At 37.0% G+C, this 27,252-nt stretch overlaps 1 protein-coding gene across 2 annotated transcripts in view; it reads left to right on the top strand.

The window, feature by feature from the left end:
• LOC130940948 (1-aminocyclopropane-1-carboxylate oxidase homolog 1-like) overlaps positions 1-27,252 on the top strand; it is a 76,437-nt gene that overhangs the window by 8,015 nt on the left and 41,170 nt on the right. The gene's annotated exons all lie outside the window — the stretch shown is intronic.

Raw genomic sequence — 27,252 nt, 5'->3', positions numbered from 1 at the left:
AATTAGTCCAACAACTAGCTTCAAGTCCAATCCCAAGCTAACAAAGCCCAACATTAATTTAGATCTAATAAGTACTCATATCATCACTTTTAGTCCAAAGAATGAGTGGATGATCTTCAAGAAAGAAGGAAAGAAAGAATCTGGCTCAAGAACAAACAATTGGTCCAATTAGTGATTTAATCCCATTCAATTATTTGGTTGCTAACTAAACAATGGAACTCCATTTTTATCAGAACCAAATTACACACTACCGAACCAAACTCTCTTCTCTCACTTTTCTCTCTTTTCTATTACCCACGTGAAACTCTGAACCAAAACAAGAAAAAATGAGAAGCTCTGATTAGGACTGAATCAAAAGTGAAAAGTAGATTACCATTTTCAAACAAAGAAGAAAGTCAAAGAAGTTAGAATTAAAAGCAAAGATCACATCCAAAGTCTCATAAAAAAAATCTTTTCATCTTTGTGCTTTATTGGAGATTGTTGAAGAAAACCCTCTCTCTGCATGTACCAAATTGAAAAGCTCAAGGATTTGAAGATTATGGAGTTTTGCAAGAAATCAATAGCAAAAAAGTTACTTGGAATCAAAGCACAGATAAAGGGCTCTGATTCAAGAAGTAATATGAAAAATGATGAAAGAGAAGATGAAAGGTATGGATGCATGTACTGTTAAATTACTGCCTCTACTACTCTATCTCTCGTCTGTGACGTCGCTGCTGCTACTGATATTGGGGAAGAAGAAGTCAAATATGTGCAAGCTAAGTTCAAGCTTTGGAAGTTTTATTCCTCTATTAAATGGGTAAACGTCCAAAAATTGATTCAAAGAGTGAGAGCACAAAGTTTGGGTTCTGATAGCATACATAGCTATTACCTTCTTCTCCTTCATGATCCTCATTAAATATTCTATTTTCTCAGTCTAATCTTTCTTTATTTCAATGAAAAAAGGCATTATGGTGACAAATGTAAGAAAAAGTCATTGAGTAGAAAAAGGTAGAGAAAGTTAGACTTGGAAAAAAGCCAATATTTATTTCAAAAATTCTTTGTATGTATTTCTATTTTATTTTCATGATCTTGAGGCAATTCCCTTACAAATTGGGTGAGCACTTTACAGTTAAAAGTTAGGGTGAGTTCCTAGTCAAATCAGGCTTGGGTAGAAGTTGGATTTGTCCCGGATAGGATTAGATTGAATCCTAAAAAAATTGGTGAATGTAATTTTGTTCAAAGATAGTGAAATTTCATCATTGTTTTGATGGAGACTAGATGTAGGCTACATTGCACTAACAAGCTAAATCAGGATATATGACTGTATCACTTTTCTTTCTCTTCTCTATTTCTGGTTTTATTCTTTAGGAGACAAAATAAAATTATCTCCTACTTACTCTATCAAGCTTAACCTCACAGCTATATACCTTGCACATAATTCTGTTTTGCCTCCTCCTTCGTCATGAGACAAAATAAAAGTATTTTCCTACTTTTCTGTGTAATACCCGGTCTAGCCGAAATTAATTAAATAATGAGTTAAGTAGGAGCGAATATGGTTGGAAGATTTGGCAATTGGAATTTGATGATTTCAATATGATATTTGGATTCAGTGAATTTTTCTGAGTCGGAAGACATAGTTTTCTGCGTAAAAGCGCGCAGTGGAATTTTGACCGGCAGTACCGCTGAGACCTGTCTGGTACTGCAGCTGAGAAAATTGATTATGAGTAAATAAGATTAAGAAATGAGGAATTATAATTAGGGGAGGTAGAAATATTTGAAGTGCGATTTAGAGCGCTAATCTTAAAGGTTTTGGTCCAAAATTGGGCCAACGGATAAAAATAAGTGAACTGGGCCTAAGTGGGCCCAAGACCCAACATATATAAACATTAGTTATGAGCATTTCAGCTCATTTTGCCCTAAAGAAGGTGTGTGGGGCGCTGAATTGAGAAGAGAGAAGAGAAGAGAGAAAACCTAACTCTCTTTGATCTTCAAACCACCATAACTTGAGCTACGGAGCTCCGATTGACGAGCCGTTTGCGGCCACGCATCGCTCTTCTCATCCTCTACAATTATATCTAAGTTTTGTGGTGAGTATTCCATTCATCTCTGCCCAGTTTTCGAAATTCCCCACTGTTACACGTTTTTGGGAAGTTAGTGTTGAAATCTTGTGATTTTGGGTGTTTAGGGATACTCCAACATGGATTCTAAGTGGGTTCTATCCCTACTTCATATGGACTGAGGTAAGAAGTGCTCAAACCCTTGTGATTTATCATCTTTATGAGCCCTAGGTTGATGTATGTATGTGATATTGGTTATGTTAGTGTATTTGGTGATTTTGATGCACAATTGGGAGGTTGGTATTGCTTGTGGAGCTTTGGTGAGGCTTGGAGCTAAGGGTTGGTGGAGACTTCCATAGAAGAGGCTCAATTGATTTGGCTACAAGAGGTACGGTTTAAGTTTCATTTAAGTACCGTGTGGTGTGATGAGAATTCCTAGGCTAGATGCCCCTAGGATTAAGTTTGGATTGTGTAAATGGTTGGTGCTAATATGCATAGTTGGTATGTAATGTGAAATTAATGATTGGATTGAGAATTATGTGGCCTTGTATGTTTGGTGTATTGAAAATTTGATGTATTGGGTAATGAGTATTAATTTGTGGTTTATGCATTTAAATTGTGAAATTGGGCCGGAGGCCGTAAATTTTGGGCCGGAGGCCGGAAAGAGGTAAGGGAGGTAAGTTGATGTGTGCATTGTATGATGACACAAGTGATTGGATGAATTTCATATAATGAATATGCGAATGATTGGGTTGATTGTTGAATAATAAGGTTTGAGGAGTTGAAGGGTGAAATTATGTAGATGAAGTATGTTTGGTTTTGGGTTGAGAAATATCATGTGGTCATATATGTGATTATGATTATTGATGTCTTGATGGTATGATGATGCATGAGAGGTATGTATATTATGATATATGCTTGAGGAATGATTAAGGTTGATTTGTGGGTGAAACCACGTGATAGTGATTATGATATTGATTATGTATAATGATGGTTGATTGGAAATAGTATTGTTGGAAATTGAGATGAGGAAGGATGTATGACATGTTGATATGTTTGTAATTTAGCCATTTGCTTGAAATGGGTAAAGATGGTTATATGATGGTTTTGTGATTCGTGGTAAAGTGTTAATGTACGAGTTGAGGAGGCTTGATGTTGATTTTGGTATATTTTGATTGGTTTCAAAAAGGGTTGAAATTGGCATGTTTTGGTTGATTTTGAAAAGAGTTGAAAATGGCTTGTTTTGAAAATGGCACTTTGTGGTTTTATATGAAAACATGGTTTTTGGGCATACTTTGATGGGACATAACTTGGACTACGGATCTTTGTTTTGTGCCAAATCTATTTAGAAATGAAATTGGATCCGGGATGTCCATGCCATTCGAAGAACGGGTGAAAAACGATTTAAAATGAGGAAGTTATGTCCGTCGGAAGATTGGGGGTTGAATCTGTGAATTCTGCAGCTTTTAACTTAGAAATTCTTTTAGCAGAATGACCCTCCACGCGTAGGCGAACTTGGCGCGTACGCGTCGTTCTTCGAGAAGGCACCATCCACGCGAGCGCGTGGTGTGCGCGTGCGCGTCGATGCGCTGCACCCAATGCCCAGCCATTTTCCCGAGAGTTGTGCCAGGGTTGTGCCAGTTTTGTGCCTGGGGCGCAAATACACCCACGCGTACGCGTGGCTGACGCTTACGCGTCGTCTAGCTGTGTTTCAATCTGCGCGTCTGCGTGTATGACGCATACGCGTCGATGAGCTTTGTGGGCATCCACGCGTGCGCGTGGAGTACGCGTACGCGTGGCCCTGCTTTCATGCCAAAGTTGATTTTTGAGTTCTAAGAGCCAAATCTCATACTTCTAAGCCTCCGATCTCACCCCTTATGTATTAAATCATTATGATATGCTTAGTAATGAGAAGGGAACTAGGGGATGTGGTAACTTGCGAGTGAAGCAAGGGGAAAAGTTATGATCAATGGTGATCAACGATGATTATATGAGATATGGAGGATGACGGTAGGAGTACCGTGTATGCCATGAGCCGAAGGGCTATATCTATTGATAAATGGCTGGTTCTTGATTGAACCATGAGCTGGATGGCTGAGTTATTGCCGGGTCATGGCAAAGCCATTATTGATTATGGCTGAGTATAAATGCATATATGATTAATGAATGAATGTGTTGAATGGATAATAATGGAAAATGTTGAAATGTGATGTGTAACCCCGGGTAGTAGGCAGTGGCGTTGTCCACTTGCTCCGGGTATGAGACGGAAAAGGATGTTTATGATAAATGAGTTAATTATAGAGTTTTGAATGAATGTAACTCTGATACCTGGGTAGTAGTAAGGGTTGGGGTTCGTCCCACTTGCTCCAGGTTAATGTTTGAGATTTGATAACAATGAGGATTGATAATTTGAATTGAGATTGAATGAATAAATGCTTAAGATACCTGGGCAGTAGCAAGGGTTGTGGTTTGTCCCGCTTGCTCCGGGTCAATGCTTAAGATACCTGGGCAGTAGCAAGGGTTGTGGTTCGTTCCGCTTGCTCCGGGTCAATGCTTAAGATACCTGGGCAGTAGCAAGGGTTGTGGTTCGTTCCGCTTGCTCCGGGTCAATTCTTAAGATACCTGGGCAGTAGCAAGGGTTGTGGTTCGTCCCACTTGCTCCAGGTCAGAGATTGTGACGCCTGGGTAGTAGCGGTAGTAGTGGTGAATCCACTCGCTCCAGGTTGAGCTGTTAAACATCCGCCTGGGTAGTAGCCGCAGTAGTGGTTGTTCCACTGGCTCTGGGCTGAGCGGGTAGTAGCAAGGGGGTTGTAGCTCAAACCTACTTGCTCCGCAAGGGGTGTTTCTGTCCATGGTTAGCTACCAGGACGTGTCGGGTTGGCTATATAACCGACAGATGATATCATCAGCCATAGGGCAGGCATACATCATTTGCATATGTTTGAATTGTTTGGGTTTGCCTATTTGTTTTGGATTTCTATATCATATATGCTATGTTACCTGATTACATGCTACTTGTTCTACTTGTACCTTATTTGTGTATTACTTGTCTGTATTGCTTGTGTTTGTACAACTGAGAGATCCCTCATGATGGTGTTGGTGGATGTTGGGGGCTGTTCTTGATGAGATGAATTGATAATGCGATTGCATAATGATGATGATTTTCGAATGAGATCATTTGAGCCCCCTGGGTAGACGCAGTGATGTGATTTTCACTAGCTCCAGGCGAGGGTATGATGTATTGATATAGAGTTGCTGAGGCAGAACAACTGGTGATGGTTTTGCTTATGATTCTGAGTCTGATTCGTGGAAGAATCAGCGAGTTGGAAAACATGTGTAACATGAACTAGATTTAGTATCCCCTTACGACAGATGCCTATTTATGGATTAGTGAGAATCTAGGCTGGATACTTGGTGAAAAGGAGTTTAGGATGCTTAGTGAGTTTTTATTGCAGTGCATTGTATTTATTTGGCACTTTTACCGTACTGGGAACCCATGGGCCCGGGGTTCTCATTCCGTATATATCTCTTGTTTTTCAGATACAGGTTCAGGTGCTCAGAAGTGAGCTGCGGTTCGTCTGAGAGACGGCGAAGATATTTATTTTCTCTACTTTGGGTTTTCCTTAGAATCTCTCCACTTTTGTTTTGAAAAGATTATATTATGTGCTGAACTCTTTTGGAACTTGCCTATAGAGGCTCTTATGTTTCCTTTGGGAGAGATTAGGGTGTACTGTTGTCAGTTACTCTCATACTGTACCCTAGCCGGCCTAAACTTCGCGGGTCGCGACTAGTGGCTATTACTTATGTTATATATATATATCTATCTGTTATCTATCTCTTAATCTCCTTTATGCCTTGTCCGCATATCGCATTCGGGCTAACAGTTTAACTTTTCGTTGTCGAAACGTGAGTGAAACGTCTTCGCGATTTTATCTCTACTCTTTTCAGGCTTCTCGATTAATATTCCTTTCGAATTTACCTATATTTATATATTAAAAATCCACCAGAGAGTCGTATCACCATAATATCATTGACTTATGACTCGAGCATAAGGATTTGCATATTAGGGTGTTACATTATGGTATCAGAGCAGTTCGTCCTCGTGAGCCTGAGGGATGGAACTGCTTATGCTTCAATGCATACTCTGAGTCTGTGCCTGTGCTAGTTAGGGTATCCAACCGATACATCTAGCATGAAGTCCATGAGTGTACCTTTGGTACTTTGAAGCACTATACTTCCGATATTGAGACTGATCAACTTGATATCGATTGTTTGGTGTGTATAGGAACCAGATGGCGCCTCGTGGACCCAGTCAGGGACGTGAGAGAGATCGTACTAGCACGCAGGAACCGGAAGTCAACCCGAATAACCCGGTAAACCTTATGGCGGCGTTGGAGAATATGGCTGCTGCTATGCAAGCCACTGCGAAGGCTCTTGGGCAACAGATAAACAATAATGGCAATGGCAGAAGGGAAGCTCAGGGCCCGATGACACTGGCAACTTTTTTTAAAGGTTAATCCACCTAAGTTCAAGGGAACCACCAATCTGACTGAAGCTGATACTTGGTTTCAGGCCATGGAGCGAGCACTACAAGCGCAGTTGGTGCCTGAAGAGCAGTGTGTTGAATTTGCTACCTATCTGCTCACGGAGGAAGTATCGCATTGGTGGCAAGGGGCTCGACGTCTCATACAACAGGGGGATGATCCTATCACTTGGGATGCCTTCCAGGTGGAATTTTATAAGAAGTACTTTCCAAATTCCACCAGGACAGCCAAGGAATTGGAGTTACTACAGTTGAAGCAAGGTGCTATGTCCGTATCTGAGTATACAGACAAATTTGAGGAGCTATTTAGGTTTTCCCGCATGTGTCAGGGAGCTCCGGGAGACTTCGAGGAATGGAAATGCATTAAGTATGAAGGAGGGCTCCGGAGTGACATCTTGAGTTCAGTGAGACCAATGGAGATCCGAACTTTTTCAGAGTTGGTGAATAAGAGCAGAATTGCTGAAGAGTGTGTGAAGAGGATGGTTACAGAGAAAGGAAGTCATAGAGAGCACAACCAAAGATTTGCACCAAGGGGTCGAGAGTTTAAGGAGAGAGGATACATGCAACACTTTCCCCAAGGGCGGAATAACCTTGCGACGAGTGAGGAGTCCCAAAGAAATGGTAAGGGAAAGCGGACATCGACTTCTTCTGATGTTTTGAGCTGTCAAAGATGTGGAAGTCATCACCCAGATAGGCCATGCCGATTGGAGTTAGGCGTATGTTACAAGTGCGGGTTACCAGGGCATGTATCAAGAAATTGCCAACAAGGAGAGAGTCAGGATGCGGGCCGATTGCGGCAGTAAGATTGAGGTAATTGCAATAATCAGGCTTAAATGGCAGTATGTGATTTTATAATACTGCCTGTACAGTAAAACTGGGAATGTCGAGCTTAATGTTAGACTGAGAAGCAAACCTGATGGTCCGAGTAAGGAATTGCCTTAATACAAATGGATAAATGCCCGTGATGTAAATGATTTTCTGTTGAGAATGATGTGTTGTGTTTGTTATGTAGTTGGTTGATTTCTAGATTTTTGGTAAAACGGATTGGACCTGTGACTTTTAGTTCCTTTGATTTAAATAGATAAGGAATTGTCCTAAATGATGGATTTGGAAACGTTGATTTGAAATGCCAGTCATACTAAGTTGTGGTTGGGTACTTGAGGAAATAAGTGATGGAGCTAATACTTGACGAGAAATCAAAGTGGCATAGCGGAAGCTTGCTAAAAGCGTTAGCATAGTATGGTAATAATAAGGAAAAGTGGGATATGATTAAAAATGCTTTATGCTTTGAGTACTTAAAAGTTTAGTGAGCTTATACAGATACTGATTCTCGATAATTGGAATTAATTGCGACGGTGAGCCTTAATGGTTCCGAAATGGATGAGGAAATTACCATTGATGCATAGTCGGATTTAGATGATGATTGAGTGCAAGTTGTTGTGTTCGAGAGATGAGTGCTATGATGTTTGGTCATAGTGACCTTGGATTTAGTTTGGGATTTGTAATGATTGGTTTTGAAAGAAGAATGTGAAAACCATTAAATTGAAATGTTGATGCGGTACTGAGATTGGTTTGAGGAAACCCGTGACGGGTGGTAAACTCCAATTTTTAGGGAGGTGCTGTTGAAAATTCTCCCAAGAATTTGAAGGAGTGTTGGTTATATTTTTGAAAATGATTTTTGATCTGAGTAACTTCAACAAAAGAGATGTGTCTCAAAAGCTTTTATAGATTAGTAAAGCAAAGCGGATTCATAAGAGTTTGTCAGCTTATTAGTCCAAACTCATTGAATTCTAAAAACGAAGAAAGCTTTGATTGATTATAGTGATGTGGGATGATGGCTATGATTAACGATGATGACAATATTATTGATGACATGATTTGAGATTTAATAGGGTGTGAGTTGATGAGACGATAAAAGTAAGGAACGAATGACCGAGATCCTCAGAGATAGAGAAATCAGAGCGCGGCAACGGAAGCGCGCAGAGTAAAAGGACCTTGGAACTATTATGCGTTGGATATAACGGCAGACTACGCTCGTGTACTCGTAGTGATGGATGGAATTTTCGAGGGCGAAAATTTCTGTTAGGGGGGTAGAATGTAATACCCGGTCTAGCCGAAATTAATTAAATAATGAGTTAAGTAGGAGCGAATATGGTTGGAAGATTTGGCAATTGGAATTTGATGATTTCAATATGATATTTGGATTCAGTGAATTTTTCTGAGTCGGAAGACATAGTTTTCTGCGTAAAAGCGCGCAGTGGAATTTTGACCGGCAGTACCGCTGAGACCTGTCTGGTACTGCAGCTGAGAAAATTGATTATGAGTAAATAAGATTAAGAAATGAGGAATTATAATTAAGGGAGGTAGAAATATTTGAAGTACAATTTAGAGCGCTAATCTTAAAGGTTTTGGTCCAAAATTGGGCCAACGGATAAAAATAAGTGAACTGGGCCTAAGTGAGCCCAAGACCCAACATATATAAACATTAGTTATAGCATTTCAGCTCATTTTGCCCTAAAGAAGGTGTGTGGGGCGCTGAATTGAGAAGAGAGAAGAGAAGAGAGAAAACCTAACTCTCTTGGATCTTCAAACCACCATAACTTGAGCTACGGAGCTCCGATTGACGAGCCGTTTGCGGCCACGCGTCGCTCTTCTCATCCTCTACAATTATATCTAAGTTTTGTGGTGAGTATTCCATTCATCTCTGCCCAGTTTTCGAAATTCCCCACTGTTACACGTTTTTGGGAAGTTAGTGTTGAAATCTTGTGATTTTGGGTGTTTAGGGATACTCCAACATGGATTCTAAGTGGGTTCTATCCCTACTTCATATGGACTGAGGTAAGAAGTGCTCAAACCCTTGTGATTTATCATCTTTATGAGCCCTAGGTTGATGTATGTATGTGATATTGGTTATGTTAGTGTATTTGGTGATTTTGATGCACAATTGGGAGGTTGGTATTGCTTGTGGAGCTTTGGTGAGGCTTGGAGCTAAGGGTTGGTGGAGACTTCCATAGAAGAGGCTCAATTGATTTGGCTACAAGAGGTACGGTTTAAGTTTCATTTAAGTACCGTGTGGTGTGATGAGAATTCCTAGGCTAGATGCCCCTAGGATTAAGTTTGGATTGTGTAAATGGTTGGTGCTAATATGCATAGTTGGTATGTAATGTGAAATTAATGATTGGATTGAGAATTATGTGGCCTTGTATGTTTGGTGTATTGAAAATTTGATGTATTGGGTAATGAGTATTAATTTGTGGTTTATGCATTTAAATTGTGAAATTGGGCCGGAGGCCGTAAATTTTGGGCCGGAGGCCGGAAAGAGGTAAGGGAGGTAAGTTGATGTGTGCATTGTATGATGACACAAGTGATTGGATGAATTTCATATAATGAATATGCGAATGATTGGGTTGATTGTTGAATAATAAGGTTTGAGGAGTTGAAGGGTGAAATTATGTAGATGAAGTATGTTTGGTTTTGGGTTGAGAAATATCATGTGGTCATATATGTGATTATGATTATTGATGTCTTGATGGTATGATGATGCATGAGAGGTATGTATATTATGATATATGCTTGAGGAATGATTAAGGTTGATTTGTGGGTGAAACCACGTGATAGTGATTATGATATTGATTATGTATAATGATGGTTGATTGGAAATAGTATTGTTGGAAATTGAGATGAGGAAGGATGTATGACATGTTGATATGTTTATAATTTAGCCATTTGCTTGAAATGGGTAAAGATGGTTATATGATGGTTTTGTGATTCGTGGTAAAGTGTTAATGTACGAGTTGAGGAGGCTTGATGTTGATTTTGGTATATTTTGATTGGTTTCAAAAAGGGTTGAAATTGGCATGTTTTGGTTGATTTTGAAAAGAGTTGAAAATGGCTTGTTTTGAAAATGGCACTTTGTGGTTTTATATGAAAACATGGTTTTTGGGCATACTTTGATGGGACATAACTTGGACTACGGATCTTTGTTTTGTGCCAAATCTGTTTAGAAATGAAATTGGATCCGGGATGTCCATGCCGTTTGAAGAACGGATGAAAAACGATTTAAAATGAGGAAGTTATGTCCGTCGGAAGATTGGGGGTTGAATCTGTGAATTCTGCAGCTTTTAACTTAGAAATTCTTTTAGCAGAATGACCCTCCACGCGTAGGCGCACTTGGCGCGTACGCGTCATTCTTCGAGAAGGCACCATCCACGCGAGCGCGTGGTGTGCGCGTGCGCGTCGATGCGCTGCACCCAATGCCCAGCCATTTTCCCGAGAGTTGTGCCAGGGTTGTGCCAGTTTTGTGCCTGGGGCGCAAATGCACCCACGCGTACGCGTGGCTGACGCTTACGCGTCATCTAGCTGTGTTTCAATCTGCGCGTCCGCGTGTATGACGCATACGCGTCGATGAGCTTTGTGGGCATCCACGCGTGCGCGTGGAGTACGCGTACGCGTGGCCCTGCTTTCATGCCAAAGTTGATTTTTGAGTTCTAAGAGCCAAATCTCATACTTCTAAGCCTCCGATCTCACCCCTTATGTATTAAATCATTATGATATGCTTAGTAATGAGAAGGGAACTAGGGGATGTGGTAACTTGCGAGTGAAGCAAGGGGAAAAGTTATGATCAATGGTGATCAACGATGATTATATGAGATATGGAGGATGACGGTAGGAGTACCGTGTATGCCATGAGCCGAAGGGCTATATCTATTGATAAATGGCTGGTTCTTGATTGAACCATGAGCTGGATGGCTGAGTTATTGCCGGGTCACGGCAAAGCCATTATTGATTATGGCTGAGTATAAATGCATATATGATTAATGAATGAATGTGTTGAATGGATAATAATGGAAAATGTTGAAATGTGATGTGTAACCCCGGGTAGTAGGCAGTGGCGTTGTCCACTTGCTCCGGGTATGAGACGGAAAAGGATGTTTATGATAAATGAGTTAATTATAGAGTTTTGAATGAATGTAACTCTGATACCTGGGTAGTAGTAAGGGTTGGGGTTCGTCCCACTTGCTCCAGGTTAATGTTTGAGATTTGATAACAATGAGGATTGATAATTTGAATTGAGATTGAATGAATAAATGCTTAAGATACCTGGGCAGTAGCAAGGGTTGTGGTTTGTCTCGCTTGCTCCGGGTCAATGCTTAAGATATCTGGGCAGTAGCAAGGGTTGTGGTTCGTTCCGCTTGCTCCGGGTCAATTCTTAAGATACCTGGGCAGTAGCAAGGGTTGTGGTTCGTCCCGCTTGCTCCGGGTTAATGCTTGAGATACCTGGGCAGTAGCAAGGGTTGTGGTTCGTCCCACTTGCTCCAGGTCAGAGATTGTGACGCCTGGGTAGTAGCGGTAGTAGTGGTGAATCCACTCGCTCCAGGTTGAGCTGTTAAACACCCGCCTGGGTAGTAGCCGCAGTAGTGGTTGTTCCACTGGCTCTGGGCTGAGCGGGTAGTAGCAAGGGGGTTGTAGCTCAAACCTACTTGCTCCGCAAGGGGTGTTTCTGTCCATGGTTAGCTACCAGGACGTGTCGGGTTGGCTATATAACCGACAGATGATATCATCAGCCATAGGGCAGGCATACATCATTTGCATATGTTTGAATTGTTTGGGTTTGCCTATTTGTTTTGGATTTCTATATCATATATGCTATGTTACCTGATTACATGCTACTTGTTCTACTTGTACCTTATTTGTGTATTACTTGTCTGTATTGCTTGTGTTTGTACAACTGAGAGATCCCTCATGATGGTGTTGGTGGATGTTGGGGGCTGTTCTTGATGAGATGAATTGATAATGCGATTGCATAATGATGATGATTTTCGAATGAGATCATTTGAGCCCCCTGGGTAGACGCAGTGATGTGATTTTCACTAGCTCCAGGCGAGGGTATGATGTATTGATATAGAGTTGCTGAGGCAGAACAACTGGTGATGGTTTTGCTTATGATTCTGAGTCTGATTCGTGGAAGAATCAGCGAGTTGGAAAACATGTGTAACATGAACTAGATTTAGTATCCCCTTACGACAGATGCCTATTTATGGATTAGTGAGAATCTAGGCTGGATACTTGGTGAAAAGGAGTTTAGGATGCTTAGTGAGTTTTTATTGCAGTGCATTGTATTTATTTGGCACTTTTACCGTACTGGGAACCCATGGGCCCGGGGTTCTCATTCCGTATATATCTCTTGTTTTTCAGATATAGGTTCAGGTGCTCAGAAGTGAGCTGCGGTTCGTCTGAGAGACGGCGAAGATATTTATTTTCTCTACTTTGGGTTTTCCTTAGAATCTCTCCACTTTTGTTTTGAAAAGATTATATTATGTGCTGAACTCTTTTGGAACTTGCCTATAGAGGCTCTTATGTTTCCTTTGGGAGAGATTAGGGTGTACTGTTGTCAGTTACTCTCATACTGTACCCTAGCCGGCCTAAACTTCGCGGGTCGCGACTAGTGGCTATTACTTATGTTATATATATCTATCTGTTATCTATCTCTTAATCTCCTTTATGCCTTGTCCGCATATCGCATTCGGGCTAACAGTTTAACTTTTCGTTGTCGAAACGTGAGTGAAACGTCTTCGCAATTTTATCTATACTCTTTTCAGGCTTTTCGATTAATATTCCTTTCGAATTTACCTATATTTATATATTAAAAATCCACCAGAGAGTCGTATCACCATAATATCATTGACTTATGACTCGAGCATAAGGATTTGCATATTAGGGTGTTACATTCTGCACGAGGTGACTCAATAGAATCTATAAAATACATCCAGTTTGAAGAGCAAGCAAGCAAAGTTAAAAAGAGGTCTAGATTCAAACCCTCTTTTTCTAAGTCACTGATATCTATCAGGTATCAGAGTTTTGTCTCAAAGAGATCAAGCTTCACAGCTTGAAGAAAAGATTCAGACGACCAATAACATGAGATTCAATACAGTAGCTTACACTCTGACAGAAGGACAATCCAACAACAGACTTCCATTCTTTAATGAAAAATATTACAATTATTGAAAAGAAAAAATAAATATCTTTGTGTAGTCCGTAGATTACAATCTCTGAAAGATAATTATGAATGGTCCTCAAATTTCAACCAAAACAAGTGTTGAAGGAGTTGTAACTCCTAAAGAAGAAGCAGAATGGAATGAAGATGATAAAAAAAGGTGGAACTCAATGCCGATTCTATCAAAATGCTAAATTATGCCATCAATTTCGAAAAATACTAGAAGGTATCTAGGTACAAAATAGTAAAAAAAAATCTGGAATAAGCTCTAAGTTACACATGAGGGTACCAAGCAAGTAAAAGAAACAAGGATTGATATGTTGAGTAAGGAGAATGAAATGTTTACTGTGAAGGAAGAAAAATCAATAGATGAAATGTTTGAAAGATTCTCTATCATCATAAATAGTTTGGATGCTTTGGGAATTACTCATTCCGACCAAGTACTGGTGAAGAAAGTCTTGAGAAGCCTAACAAAAGAATGAGAAACCAAAACTACTGTTATCTCTAGAAGTAGTAACCTGAGTCGAATGACCTATGATGAATTGAGAGAAAAGATACTAGCTTACGAAACCACTCACATGAAAAATGATACCAAAAAAAAGGAGTGACTCTTAAGTCTTATGTTGAATCAGTGGAAGATGATTCCACTGACTATTTATCAGATGACAAGATTGTATTTTTTGCTAAGAAATTTAGAAGACTAATTAAAAAAAAAGGAAGGAGTAAAGGAGGCAGCTCAAAAGAACCAAAGAAAGACATCAGCAAAGTTATCTGTCATAACTGCAAAGAAGCTGAACATTTCAAATATGATTGTCCCAAGTTCAAGAGAGAAGATAAAACTCGGAAAGACAAGAAGAAGATGCTTATGGCTTCATGGGAAGATCTGAAAACGACTCTGAAGAAGATGAAGAATCAGACCACAACTCTCAAGCATGCTTGATGGCCGATCACAATCAAGATAATGAAGTAGTATTTTGAACCCACTAATGATGAACTCTATCAAATGATTGATGATCTCACTGAGAAAATTAGAAAATTTTTGAATCAATGCTCTAAACTTAAATCTAAAAATAACATTTTAAATGCTGAAAATACTTACCTCATAGAAAAATTAAAAGAAGTCAAAGATTCTGTTGATTTTGTTGAAGAAAACAAAAGATTTAAATATGAAATTAATAGTTTTAATGAAAAATATTTTTTCATTACCTACTTAAACTACATTGAAGAAAATAAAAGGCTGCATAATGTGATAAAAGATTTAAACTAAGATATAGCAAAATTTACCCAAAATTCTAAAAATTTAGACAAATTATTGGTTAGTCAAAGACCTCTTTTTACAAAGGATGACTTGGAGTTATTATAACAATTCTAAAATTGTTTTTGAATATAACTACGAAAATATAGCAAAACTATGAAAACTAAATTTATATTAATAATTATTAATAACAATATAACTAAGGATCATATTAAAATATACTAAAAATAACATTTTTTTGTTTTTTGTTTATAATAGAGGGAAAAAAAATTTGTAACACCTATACAAAAAGTTTCTTTCCTTTTTATTTTTTTTTCGATCATTTTTTTTTATCCTTTTTCTTTTCACTTATTTTCTCTCAATCTAAACACAGTGTAAATATTTTAAAATATGATCCTTATTTACCTGCCTAAAATTTTTTAATTCTGAAGTGAATATATTAAAATAGAAGTGACATTGTTATAAAGTAAATTCATATGAAATATAATACCAAAAAAATATAATTTTGAATGAATATATAGTTATTTTTTATTTATTTTTTATAATCTTTATATCAATAATTTTTATTTCTCCTAAAATTTTAATAATTTTTAATAATTTTTTATTTTTATTTAATTTATTTTCATAATCTTTTTATTTTTATTTACTTATTGATTTTAATGAAAATTATTAAAATTTTAGGAAAAATAAAAAATATTAGTATAAACATCATGAAAATATATAATAAAATAATTAAAGATATATTTGTCTCTTTAGAATAAAATTTAGTTTTTTCTTAAATATGATAAATATAATTAAAAAATTTAGTCTTTTTAATAATTTTGATATTAAAAGTTTTTTTAATAATTAAATCTTTCTAACGATTTTTTAATTATTTTTTGTAAAAAATAATCAAAAATTAAAATCAAATATTAAAAAACAAGAAATTTTTTAGGACACGTTAGCTACAAAAAATTTTGCATCTGAATCATATCATTTATCTTTTCTAAAGACATACTAACTAGCTTTAAATATAAATATTTGGAAAAGTATACGTTACCAAGAGGAGAGTTTGTCAACTATTATCAATATAAATTAAAAAGAATTTAAAATAATTTTATATAGCTTAATTAAGTTTAATGTGGGGTCCATGAATAACATTTTGAAAGAGTGCGGAACTTCTAACCATGCATGAGGTGAGTAGAACCTTGATAGAGAAGCTCGCGACACCAATCCTATCACGCAACTCTATTCCTAGTTCTCATCGTCAAACATGTCTCTTTCCATCATGGAACATTTTCAGTCACCGGGACGTCGCCGTGACCAGTTTGCGGTGACCGCCTTTTCTCCCGGATCCTAATTGAATGCACTAACAGTCCCGTGAAAGATAGATGCAACATACGTGCATGTAGGTGTCACGCAACTATTGTCTTGTCAACCATACCTGACAAATAGACTTGGTGTCCAGCCCAATTAAAATTGGCAGATCTTAACAGAAAAAATATTGGTAACGTAGCATAATTATAAATATTTTTCTACAAAAATAAGTAATCATGTTGAGTAGATTATATTTTTAAAAAAGTTTCCTGTTATACAACACATCACATATTTTCACTACCAATTCAAAATAAAACTCTACAAATACTGTAATGCGTGCCCCCACCAAGAATAAGAATGCCTAACTCATTTGTAACCCTAAATTCTTCTACCTTAAACTCTACTATTAAAATTATTACGAATACTCCCTCTTGTTATCAGTAATTTTATTATTATCGATAACACCACAATTCATCATATGCCTACTACTACTACTACTACTACTACTACTAATAATAATAATAATAATAATAATAATAATAATAATAATAATAATAATAATAATAATAGTAATAATTATAATAATCATATTCTCTCCTTCATCTGCTCTCTCTTTTTTTTTGAAAGTATAATCTGTACCTGTGGATTAAAGTTTATAAATAAAAATTTGTATAAAATTAATTTTTAATAAAAATGAGTTGATATTGACATCAATTATACTTAACAATTTTTATATGAAAATAAATTATATTAAATTAAATATTATTTATATTATATTACTTAAAATTATTTTTAGGATAAAAACATAAAAAATACATAAATTTAAATAATTATTTTATTATTTATTTTAAATATTTAAATATATTTTATTACTTATCAAATTAATAAAAACTCATATTTACATATTAAACTAAAAATAACAAAAAATTGACAAAGCATGCTTTAAATAAAAAACAGAAATAATATATAAATAATATATCAAAATATTTTTTAAATTATCTCATTATTTTTTGTAGTGTTTTCAGTACTATTTTAGATAATAAATTTTTACTATTTATAATTCAATTGTTATAGTTAGTGTTTCATTTATATTGTTCTTTTTAACAGGATCAATAATTTATATTATAATAAAATTACAATAATAAACATAAAACACAAATATAATAGTTACAAATTTTGACCAATCTAACCTAAAATTTAAAAAAGTTTCATACAAAAAAAGTTACAATACAATAAAAAATAGAACAGAATTTATATAAACAAAAACCAAAAAAATAAAATAAAAAACTATATGATCATATAAATGAAAGAAATGAATAAAAAAGAGACTAAAAAAAAATAAACAGGCATAATTGGTAGGATTTAAAAAAAATAAATTGAATTAACTAATTGTCTAAGTAATTTTTTGGCTAAAAATTTTACTTTTACCAGAACGTTGGTTTAGAATGTGAAATTACATCTCTATTCAGAAGAGAAAAAGTAACCAAATATAAAAGCAATTTTTTTAAGAAATTTAGTGTATGTTTGAATGTCATTAAATTGATAAAAAAATATTTTTTTAATAAAAAATATCTTTTTTATTTTTTATTGTATTTGGCAAATTTTTAATAGTAAAAATAAAAATACTAAAAAATAAAAATATCTTTTTTGAGAAGTTACAATTTATATCTTTTTTAAAAGATCATTTTTTTAAAAAAATATTTTTCACATAATAAATAAATAAAAAAATATTTTTATCTTATTTTATCTAAACATAATTGATAGATAAAAAATTTTTTCTAAAAAGAAATACAAAAATTGAAAAGAAAAAATTTACACGTAACAACCTTTAATAATCTAAATTATTTTAAAATGAGTATTGTTTCTTTGTAACCAAAATTTCAAATTGTTACAAAACATTCATATTTTTTTTGTAACAATTCCTTTTTTAGTTATTAAAAACTTTTGTAACGGGATTTACTTTGTGATAAAAAAAAAAAAAGAATAAAGCTCTAGTGCTCTACATTCAAGCAAAATTTTTATCAGTCTATCCAAGTTGTTGTAACAATTTTTCAAATCACGCGCTCCTTCTCCATTTCTTTCTCCTTCTCCTCTTCCTCGTATTTCTTCCTCTTCCAAATTTGCATACGTAGGTTTTTCTTCTTTCCTTCTTCTTCTCCTCCTCTTTCTTCTCCTCCTCTTAGAGATTATCAGTTCAATTCATAATGAACCAAACATGTTATTAAGGTAAAATAATTGTATAGTACAAAATGAACGGAACATTATCCATTATATAAAATCAAATTCAAAATAACTTTTTGCATAATGAACCGAACACGTTATTAAAATCAAACAATTGTATAGTACTAAATGAACAGAACATTATCCATTATATAAAATCAAATTCAAAACATCTATGTCTACAATTTAGAGATTATCAATTCAATTCAATTCAGAACATCTGCGTCTATTCAATTCAATTTAGCAATTACATTCCATTCAATTCGATTGAAAAATAATCCATTAGCAAAATATTGGTGTTGTTGGTGATGGCAATCACAAAAGAGGAGAAGAAGAAAAAGAAGAGAAGGAGGAGGAGAAGCAGAAGAAGAATTTGCGTGCGCGAAGAAGGAGGAGGAGGAGGAGGAGGAGGAGAAAGTATGCGTGAATTTAAAAGAAGAATAAGAGGACGTATGCGTATACTTAAAATACTTAAAGAAGAAGAAGAAGAAGCGCGTAATGATGATCTTTTAATGAAGATTGTTTTTGTTGGTGTTGAACCTATTTAGATAAACTTGAATAAAAAAATACTTGAATATATAGCAATATCAAAAAAAAATATTTCCAAATATGTGATGTCCAAAATAAAATGGAAATTCGAGAATATGGCCAACCCTTAGGGCATTGATTCTACTTAGAGTGTAATATATACACAAAAGTATTAATATATTAGGGCGAAAACTAGTGCACTCCAGACAAACTAGAGAGTGCAGCATGTAACACCCTACCATACAGAGTCTTATGCTTAAGTCATAATTCAAATATGGCAAGGTATTACGACCTCTAAAATAAAAATTTAGTACATATAGTAGTATGAATGATTGATTATAACTAGGAGCCTTTGTAGAAAAAGGGGTAAACAAAAAAAATCGCAACTTAAGAGCGCAACACCCCGATCGATAACGTAACGAACAAGGATAAACCAACGCGAGATTATATATATACAAAAGAGTGTCAAAAACAGGAATATCAAGACTCAAAAATCCGGCTGCGAAGATAACCGGTTCGAGCATAGCAATATATACATATGATAAAATAAGGAAAACCCCAAAGGAAACCCAAAGGGACACAAATACAGAAACCTATTCTCCAAAATCTCCCATAAGAGGAGTCATCACAGTTTGTATTATTTAATAGAGATAAAAGTATCTAAGCAAAACATATAAACTACAACATAATCCCGAGAACAAAGGATCTTCGCAAGTCTAGAAGTCTCCAGCATGCCTCAGCGGGAAACCTCACGTCCTGCATCTGAAAACTACAAAATCCGCATGGGTGAGAACCAGAGGTCCCCAGCATGGTAACAGCTTCCACATATATAATACATAATAATAGAGGAAAGCCAAAGGCAATCCTAGAACTTCCTCCAGATAATTCAAAGCTATAAACAAGCTAAACCATAAAAGGGCATACAACTAAAGATCCTTCAGTCTAACTAATACTTCCCTTTTCAATTCCTTCACACCTCCCAACCACCAGCAGGAGTGTAATGTAGCAAACACAGTTATATCAAACAAGGAATATACAAATAGGAACAAATAAGTCATTTAGACAATTAGCAAGTAATATGCAGTCAAATAGGCAATCTCAAACAATTCATATAGTATGCATATGATGAATGCCTGTCCCTAGTGGCTGATGATATCATCTGTCGGTTATAGAGCCAACCCGACAAGTCCTGGTAGCTAACCATTGGACTGTCCCTCTGTCACGCATCCCCAACTTGAGTTATACTCATCATAAGCTTGATCATAATCATGATCTATATCCATCACCTTCACTGGTGAATATTTGCGGGGGCGAGCTCATCCGGGTCTTTCACAGTGCCCGGCCACACTTATGACATAGGGTCAAAAGAGTTTCGAGTCTCAACCTGGAGCACGTGGTGGCTAGCCACTGCTTCCTCCCAGGGAAACTCTCATCTCCAACAGTGCAAGTGCAACATTCACAATTCATTTAACAGCATATATGCATTTATACATAGCCATAATCATGGCTCCGCCGTAACACGGCAATAATCTAGCCATCCGGCTCACGGTTAAATCCATAACTAACCAATTCATTAACAATTACGGCCCTTCGGCCCATGGCATAACAAGCACTTCCACCACCATCCTCCGCATCTCACATAATCATGCTTGATCCTCATTGATCATTCATTTTTCCCTTGCTTCACTCGCAAGTTACCACATTCACTAGCTCCTTTTCTAATAGCTAGGCATATCATAATGGTTTAAGACATAAGTGGTGAGATCGGAGGCTTAGAAGTATGAGATTTGGCTTTTAAAAACTCAAAAATCAACTTTGGGATGAAAACAGGGCCACGCGTATGCGCACTCCACGCGCATGCGTGGATGGCCTCAAAAACTCATCGACGCGTATGCGCCATGCACGCTAACGCGTGGATTGAAAAATACCCAAGCGACGCACACGCGTCAGCCACGCGTACGCGTGGGTGCTCTCGTGCCCCTAGCACAAAGCTGGCACAATTCAGGCACAACTCTCGGGCAAAATGGCTGGGCATTGGGTGCAGCACATCGGCGCGCCCGCGTACACCACGCGCAAGCGTGGATGGTATTTTCCGGAAGAACGGTGTGTACGCGCCAAGTGCGCCTACGCGCGAGGGGTCATTCTGCTAAAAATTTTCTAAGTTAAAAGTTACAAAATTCATAGATTTAAACCCCAATCTTCCAACGGACATAACTTCCTCATTTTAAATCGTTTTTCACCCGTTCTTTGAACGGCATGGACATCCCGGATCCAATTTCATTTCTAACAGATTTGGTACAAAATGGAGATCCGTAGTCCAAGTTATGTCCCGTCAAAGTATGCCCAAAAACCATATTTTCATACAAAACCACAAGGTGCCATTTTCAAACAAGCCATTTTCAACTCTTTTCAAAATCAATCAAAACATGCCAATTTCATCCCCTTTCTTTGAAATCAATCAAAATATATCAAATTCAACATCAAGCCTCCTCAACTCACACTTTGACACTTTACCACAATTTACAAAATCACTATCCCATCATTTTAACCCACTTCACCCAAGTGGCTCAAACTCAAACACATTGACATATCATATACTCTTCCTCATGCCAATTCTCAACAACACCAATTCCAATAAATCATCATTGTACCCAATTAATATCATACTCACCATCAACATGGTTCAACCCACAATTCAACCATAACCAATCATCAAGCATATATCACAACATGCATATTTCTCATACATCATACCATCAAGGCATCATTAATCATCATCACATTTATGACCACATCATATGTATCAACCATTCAACAACATCAACAATTCAATGCCTATTTTAGGGCCTCTAGCCTAAGTATTTCCTACCACATTACATATTAGATATGAGAAACCGAACCATACCTTAGCCGATTTCCCAAGTTCAACTAGAGCACTTCCAAACCACTTTTCCTCAAGCTCTCAAGGCCTCAACACCTCCAAGAACAGATTTTTCACCACCAAACCCTTTTCAAGCTTTTCAATATCACCAAATCAAGCTCCAATATTCACATATACATAACCTAAGCCACAATCATCATACCCATACACAACATCTCAATACCCAAACATCATAGTACAACAAATTACACTAGGGTTAAGAATCTTACCACACCCAAGATCCAAGAAGACAAGATTAACCTTCTCCTTCAAGAGAGTTGGGTCCTATAACATCAAAGAGCCCAAAATCTCAACATTTTTGCTCATGAAACTCGAAAACAAGGCTGGAAATTCGAAGAGCAAAACGTGACTTACCTCAAGATTGATTTTATGGGTTTTGTAGAGCTCTCCGCGGTGAACGCGTGGCCGCAAACGGAGCGGCAATCGGAGCTCTAGATCAAAAGTTATGGTGGTTTGAAGATCAAGTGAGAGATAGAAGTTTGAGAGAGTGTTCTTCCCCCATTCTCTCTAACTTCCAGCGTGTTTTTGAGTGTTGTGAGGAGAGAAAGTGCTGAAAACTAGGGTTTTGGTTTGGTTTAGTTGGGCCAAGGGCCCACTTTGGATCCGATTGGCCCGGTTTGGCCCGTTCGGTCCAATCTTGGTCCGAATTCTATAAAATTGGTACCGAAATTCTCGTCTCAATCTCCTCTATCATATTAAGCCATAAAAATCACATTTTAGGCTTTCTAGAATAAATTCTCATTTATGGATTAATTAGTCGTTAATTAACCGGGTTTTACACAGCACTCCTTAAGAAGTAACCTACTATCAAAAGTTATCAGGTAAATTAAATTTATTTATTTATTATTATTATTATTTTATTGTTATGGGCTGAACAAACAAATTAATACAGACAAAAAAAAACTAATCCCCTCTCTCAACTCTTAACCCTATTATAGCCTCCGCCACCATCGTAGGGAGAGACTCAGCGTCGCCGCCGTCTATTGTGCTCAGGGGCCACCGCCGAAGGGAGTGAGAAACTGCCATTGTTCGCTGCATTGTGGACGTGCTCCAAGTCTCACCCTGTTCACTCTCACGATCTTAAAAAATTCCCAAACAAAAATTAAACCCTAGCTTCTTCAAAGGTTCTGCCGCCGCCGTCCGGGGGTTGTCAGCACCTCCGTGTAAGAATCGCAACTAATCAACTGGTTAATTAAGTGATTATGTTGTCCAAATTAGATTCCGAAAGATTAGAGTGAGAATTTGACGGTTTAAAGGTGATTTTTGGATTTAGTGGGTCTTTTTGACTCAGAAAATGTGTTTTCGACGAAAAATCATAAAAAACCGTGAACCGGCAGTTAAACCGGTTGAACAGGTTCAAGGCTGCCCGGTACCGCACGAGAAAAAATGAAAACTGTCAAAAACCTTAGAAAAATGTTAGAAGTTGAAAATTGGGCGTTAATTTTAAAGGTTTGGCCCGAAAGTTGGGCCAAATGGGCTAAAAACGCTAACGGGTTGGATCGGGCCCAAGTTGGGCCCAAGCCCAACATATATAAGGTTCATTTAATGAACTCTCACCTCATAAATACACACACACACTTTAGATTTGAAAGAGGGAAGGAGAAAAAGAAGAGAACACTATTCACGCCTCTCTTCTATTTGCGATATCTCGAGTTACGGTGCTCCGATTAGCGTGCCGTCAGCGGCAGTGCGCTCCTTGTGACGAGCTCTACAAAATCCATATAAGAAACTGGTAAGGAAAGCTCGAATCTCTCTCATTTTCTCTCCTCAAAATTTCGGGTTTATTAGGGCTTTGGGTTAAATGAGTTTTGTGATTTTGGATATTTAGGTTCACTCTAATCCTTACTTAGCACTGGGTTTTGACTTCCAAAGCTATTGGAAAAGGTAAGAGCTCTTAAACCCTTGTGAGATTATGTTTATATTGAATCCTAGGTTGATTTGTGGTGATTTATATGTATATAGCTTGATAACTGTGAGTTTGGGAGCTTTTGGAACATATTGGTGCTTGTTGAAGTGGAATTGAAATCTTGATTTGGAGTTGAGAGCTTGCTTGGGCTCATTTTGGGTTTTGGTGCATATAGGGAATCGGCCAAGGTATGGTTTCGATTTCCTTTATATAGTATATAATATTCATGGACACTTAGACTAGTGACCCATAGGATAGGTTTGAATTTAAATGGTTGTTGAGTGTTAAATGATGGTATGTGGTGATTTATGATGAATTATTGAATGTTGAATGTGATTTTGATGAATGATGGTAATATGATAATGATGATTGATTCTGTAAATTGAAAAAGGCATGGTGATGATATAAGTGATGTTGAAATTGATGATTTGGTAGTGTGGTTGTAAAAAAATGTGATATATTGATGTTGATGTTGAAGATGATGATATGTGAAGGGAAATGTGGTAAGCTTGGTGTAATATGACATACAGGATTGAGTTTGATGAGAATTGGAGTTTGGAATGGTTTGGTTTGGTTTTGGTTGTGTTTTATAAAGGAATTGGGGAAAAGGTGATCTTGGGTAAAAGTTGATTTTGGTGAACTTTGTCTGATAATAACTTTTACCTTGGTTTACAAAATTGGTTTAAATTTATTTAGAATTGAAGTTCATTGAAAACCCTTTAAATCGATATAAAGTTTGCAAAATTTAGAATTTCGTAGAGGAAGTTATTATCATTCAAAGTTGGTATTAAAAATCTGAAATTCTGCAAAGTTGCAGAATTTTATGATTTCTGATATGTGCGCACGCACAACCCTGCATAATTTTAAACCTGTGCGCACGCACAGGTAGGAAAGAGCGTGCTGTTTGCAACGTTAGCACAGCTTGAGCGCGTGCATATCAATGAGGTACTGCGACTTGTGCTTACGCACAGTCCTGTGCGCGCACATAAGTCGGGAAGCGTCGTCTGTTTGCAGCACTAGCACAGCTTGTGCGAGGGAACATGCATGTGAATTTTCATACCTGTGCGTACGTACACTTTTAAAAATCTTCTTGGGCGTGCGCACACACAACCCTGTACGGACGCATGATAAACCACTATTTTATGGTTTATCTTGTGCTCAATTGAGTGGTTTTTATCTACTCTTTACCCACTTATTCATACTATTTGCATGGTTTTACATTTGTCTTCCTAATTATGTGCTTTGATTGAAAACATGCTTCTTTGGACTTATATTTACTTATTATTAATCCTCTCTTATTACCATTAGATGCCTTGATATGTGTGTTAAGCGTTTTCAGATATTATAGGGTAGGAATGGCTCAGAGGATAGAAAGGAAGTATGCAAAAGTGGAAGGAATACAATAAGTTGGAGAAATTGCTAAGCTGTCCAGCCTGACCTCTTCGCACTCAAACAACTATAACTTTAGCTACAGAGGTCCAAATGATGTGGTTCTAGTTGCGTTGGAAAGCTAACGTCCGGGGCTTCGATTTGATATATAATATGTCATAGTTGCCCTGACGCTAGGCGATGTGACCGCGTGCTCCATGCGGCCGCGTTGCAGTGACGAAAAACCAGCGTGGCAAAATTCGAAACCAGCGAATTCTGGACTGTTTTTGACCCATTTTGCGGCCCAGAAAACACAAATTAGAGGCTATAAAGTGGGGGAATATATCCATTCATAAAAAGAAGCTATCATAATTCACTTTTCATGTTTTAGATATAGTTTTAGAGAGAGAGGTTCTCTCCTCTCTCTCTCTCTTAGGATTAGGATTTAGGACTTCTCTTAGTTTTAAGAGTGACTCTCGATCCCAGGTTTAATATTCCTTTTACTTTATATTTCTCTTCCATTTGGATACTCTAATGCTTTTATTTTATTACTTGAATTATTATTTATCTTTTCAATTTGACTTATGCTACATTCATGTTATGATTTTCTTAATTAATATTATTTGAGGTACTTCAGATTTACTTTTGCCTTGCTTTATTTATACGAATGCTTTTAATTTAATTTAGATTTTTCCCCCTTTTGGCTTGGGTCAAGTGATTGGTAACGCTTGAGCTGTCAAATAAAACAGTGGTTGAAATGGGCATATTCTGATTGCACTAGGATTGCTCTAAAGCTAGTCTCTCCACAAGAGTTGACTAGGACTTGAGAATCAAGCTAATCAGTCCACTTAACTTTTCTTTGTTTAGTAAGGGTTAACAAAGTGGGATTAAAATCCAATTCTCATCACAATTGATAAGGATAGGACTTCCAATTCTTATACCTTGCCAAAAGTTTATTTTATAGTTATTTATTTATTTTTATTGCTTTAATTTATAAATATACCTGTGCCCATTGCCAAACTCAAAAAAACCCCAATTTACAAAACTCATAACCAATAATAAGAACATACTTCCCTGCAATTCCTTGAGAAGACGACCCGAGGTTTAAATACTCGGTTATCAATTTTAAAGGGGTTTGTTACTTATGGCAACCAAACTTTTGCACAAAGGAATTTCTGTTAGTTTAGAAGCTATATCTACAACGCAAATATTTTTATAAATTCTTTACTAGCAAAAATCCCAACGTCAAAATGGCGCCGTTGCCGGGGAATTGCAAACGTGTGCCTTATTATTGGTTATTGTAAATATTTTAAAAAAAATTCTTTTGCTTGTTTATTTATTTTTGTTTTTAATTTTTATTAATTATTATGAATTCTCACCCTTCTGGTTTCAAGTTTGGTTCCAATGTTGTTGTAAGGAATAGAAACTATAATGAAAATAGGCATCAAGGTTGGAACAATCAAAGATGGGAGGAGCCACAAGGATTTGATCAACCCTCATGGCAACAACCACCTCCAATGGACTATCAACAACCACCACCATATGCCTATGAACCCTTTCCTCAACATAACTTTGGACCACCACACTCACAAGCCCCTTTCCGCCATTCACCTCCATATAACCCCAACCCTCAACCACCATACCAACCACCTTATGAGCCATATGAACCATATATAGAACCACCCCAATTACTCACAAGAACCACCACTTCAATATTCACCATCTCCATATCCACCAATCCAAGAGCACTATGATCCTATTTATGAAAGCCGAGTGCATCAAGAGACAAAGGATCGTCTCAAGGAAACAGTGGATCGATGTCAGGCAACCATTCATCAATTGGGGCAAGCAATAATGAGTCAATTAGCTTCCCGACGTTCGGACACTCAAGGAACCCCCATGGCTTCGTGTGGACAATCTAATGAAGAACGTAGTATGAAGGAGATACTAGAAACTCCAGTGAACAGTACGGAGCATGACTTTGTACTGGAACAAGTAGAGGAAGCCGAAATTATTGAAGAAGAAGAATTGGTTGAAGAGTTAGGAGATGCTGAACCTCTATGGGAAAGTCAAAGAGCCTCCTTCCAAGACGGTTGCAATTGATGTTGAGGAGGGTGTACAACCCCCAAGGCATATCACAGTTAAAGACTTGGAAGAGGTTGATC

This window comes from Arachis stenosperma, chromosome 7, assembly GCF_014773155.1.
Source record: "Arachis stenosperma cultivar V10309 chromosome 7, arast.V10309.gnm1.PFL2, whole genome shotgun sequence".
NCBI lineage: Eukaryota > Viridiplantae > Streptophyta > Magnoliopsida > Fabales > Fabaceae > Arachis > Arachis stenosperma.
This window is presented reverse-complemented; position numbering and strand designations above follow the sequence as displayed.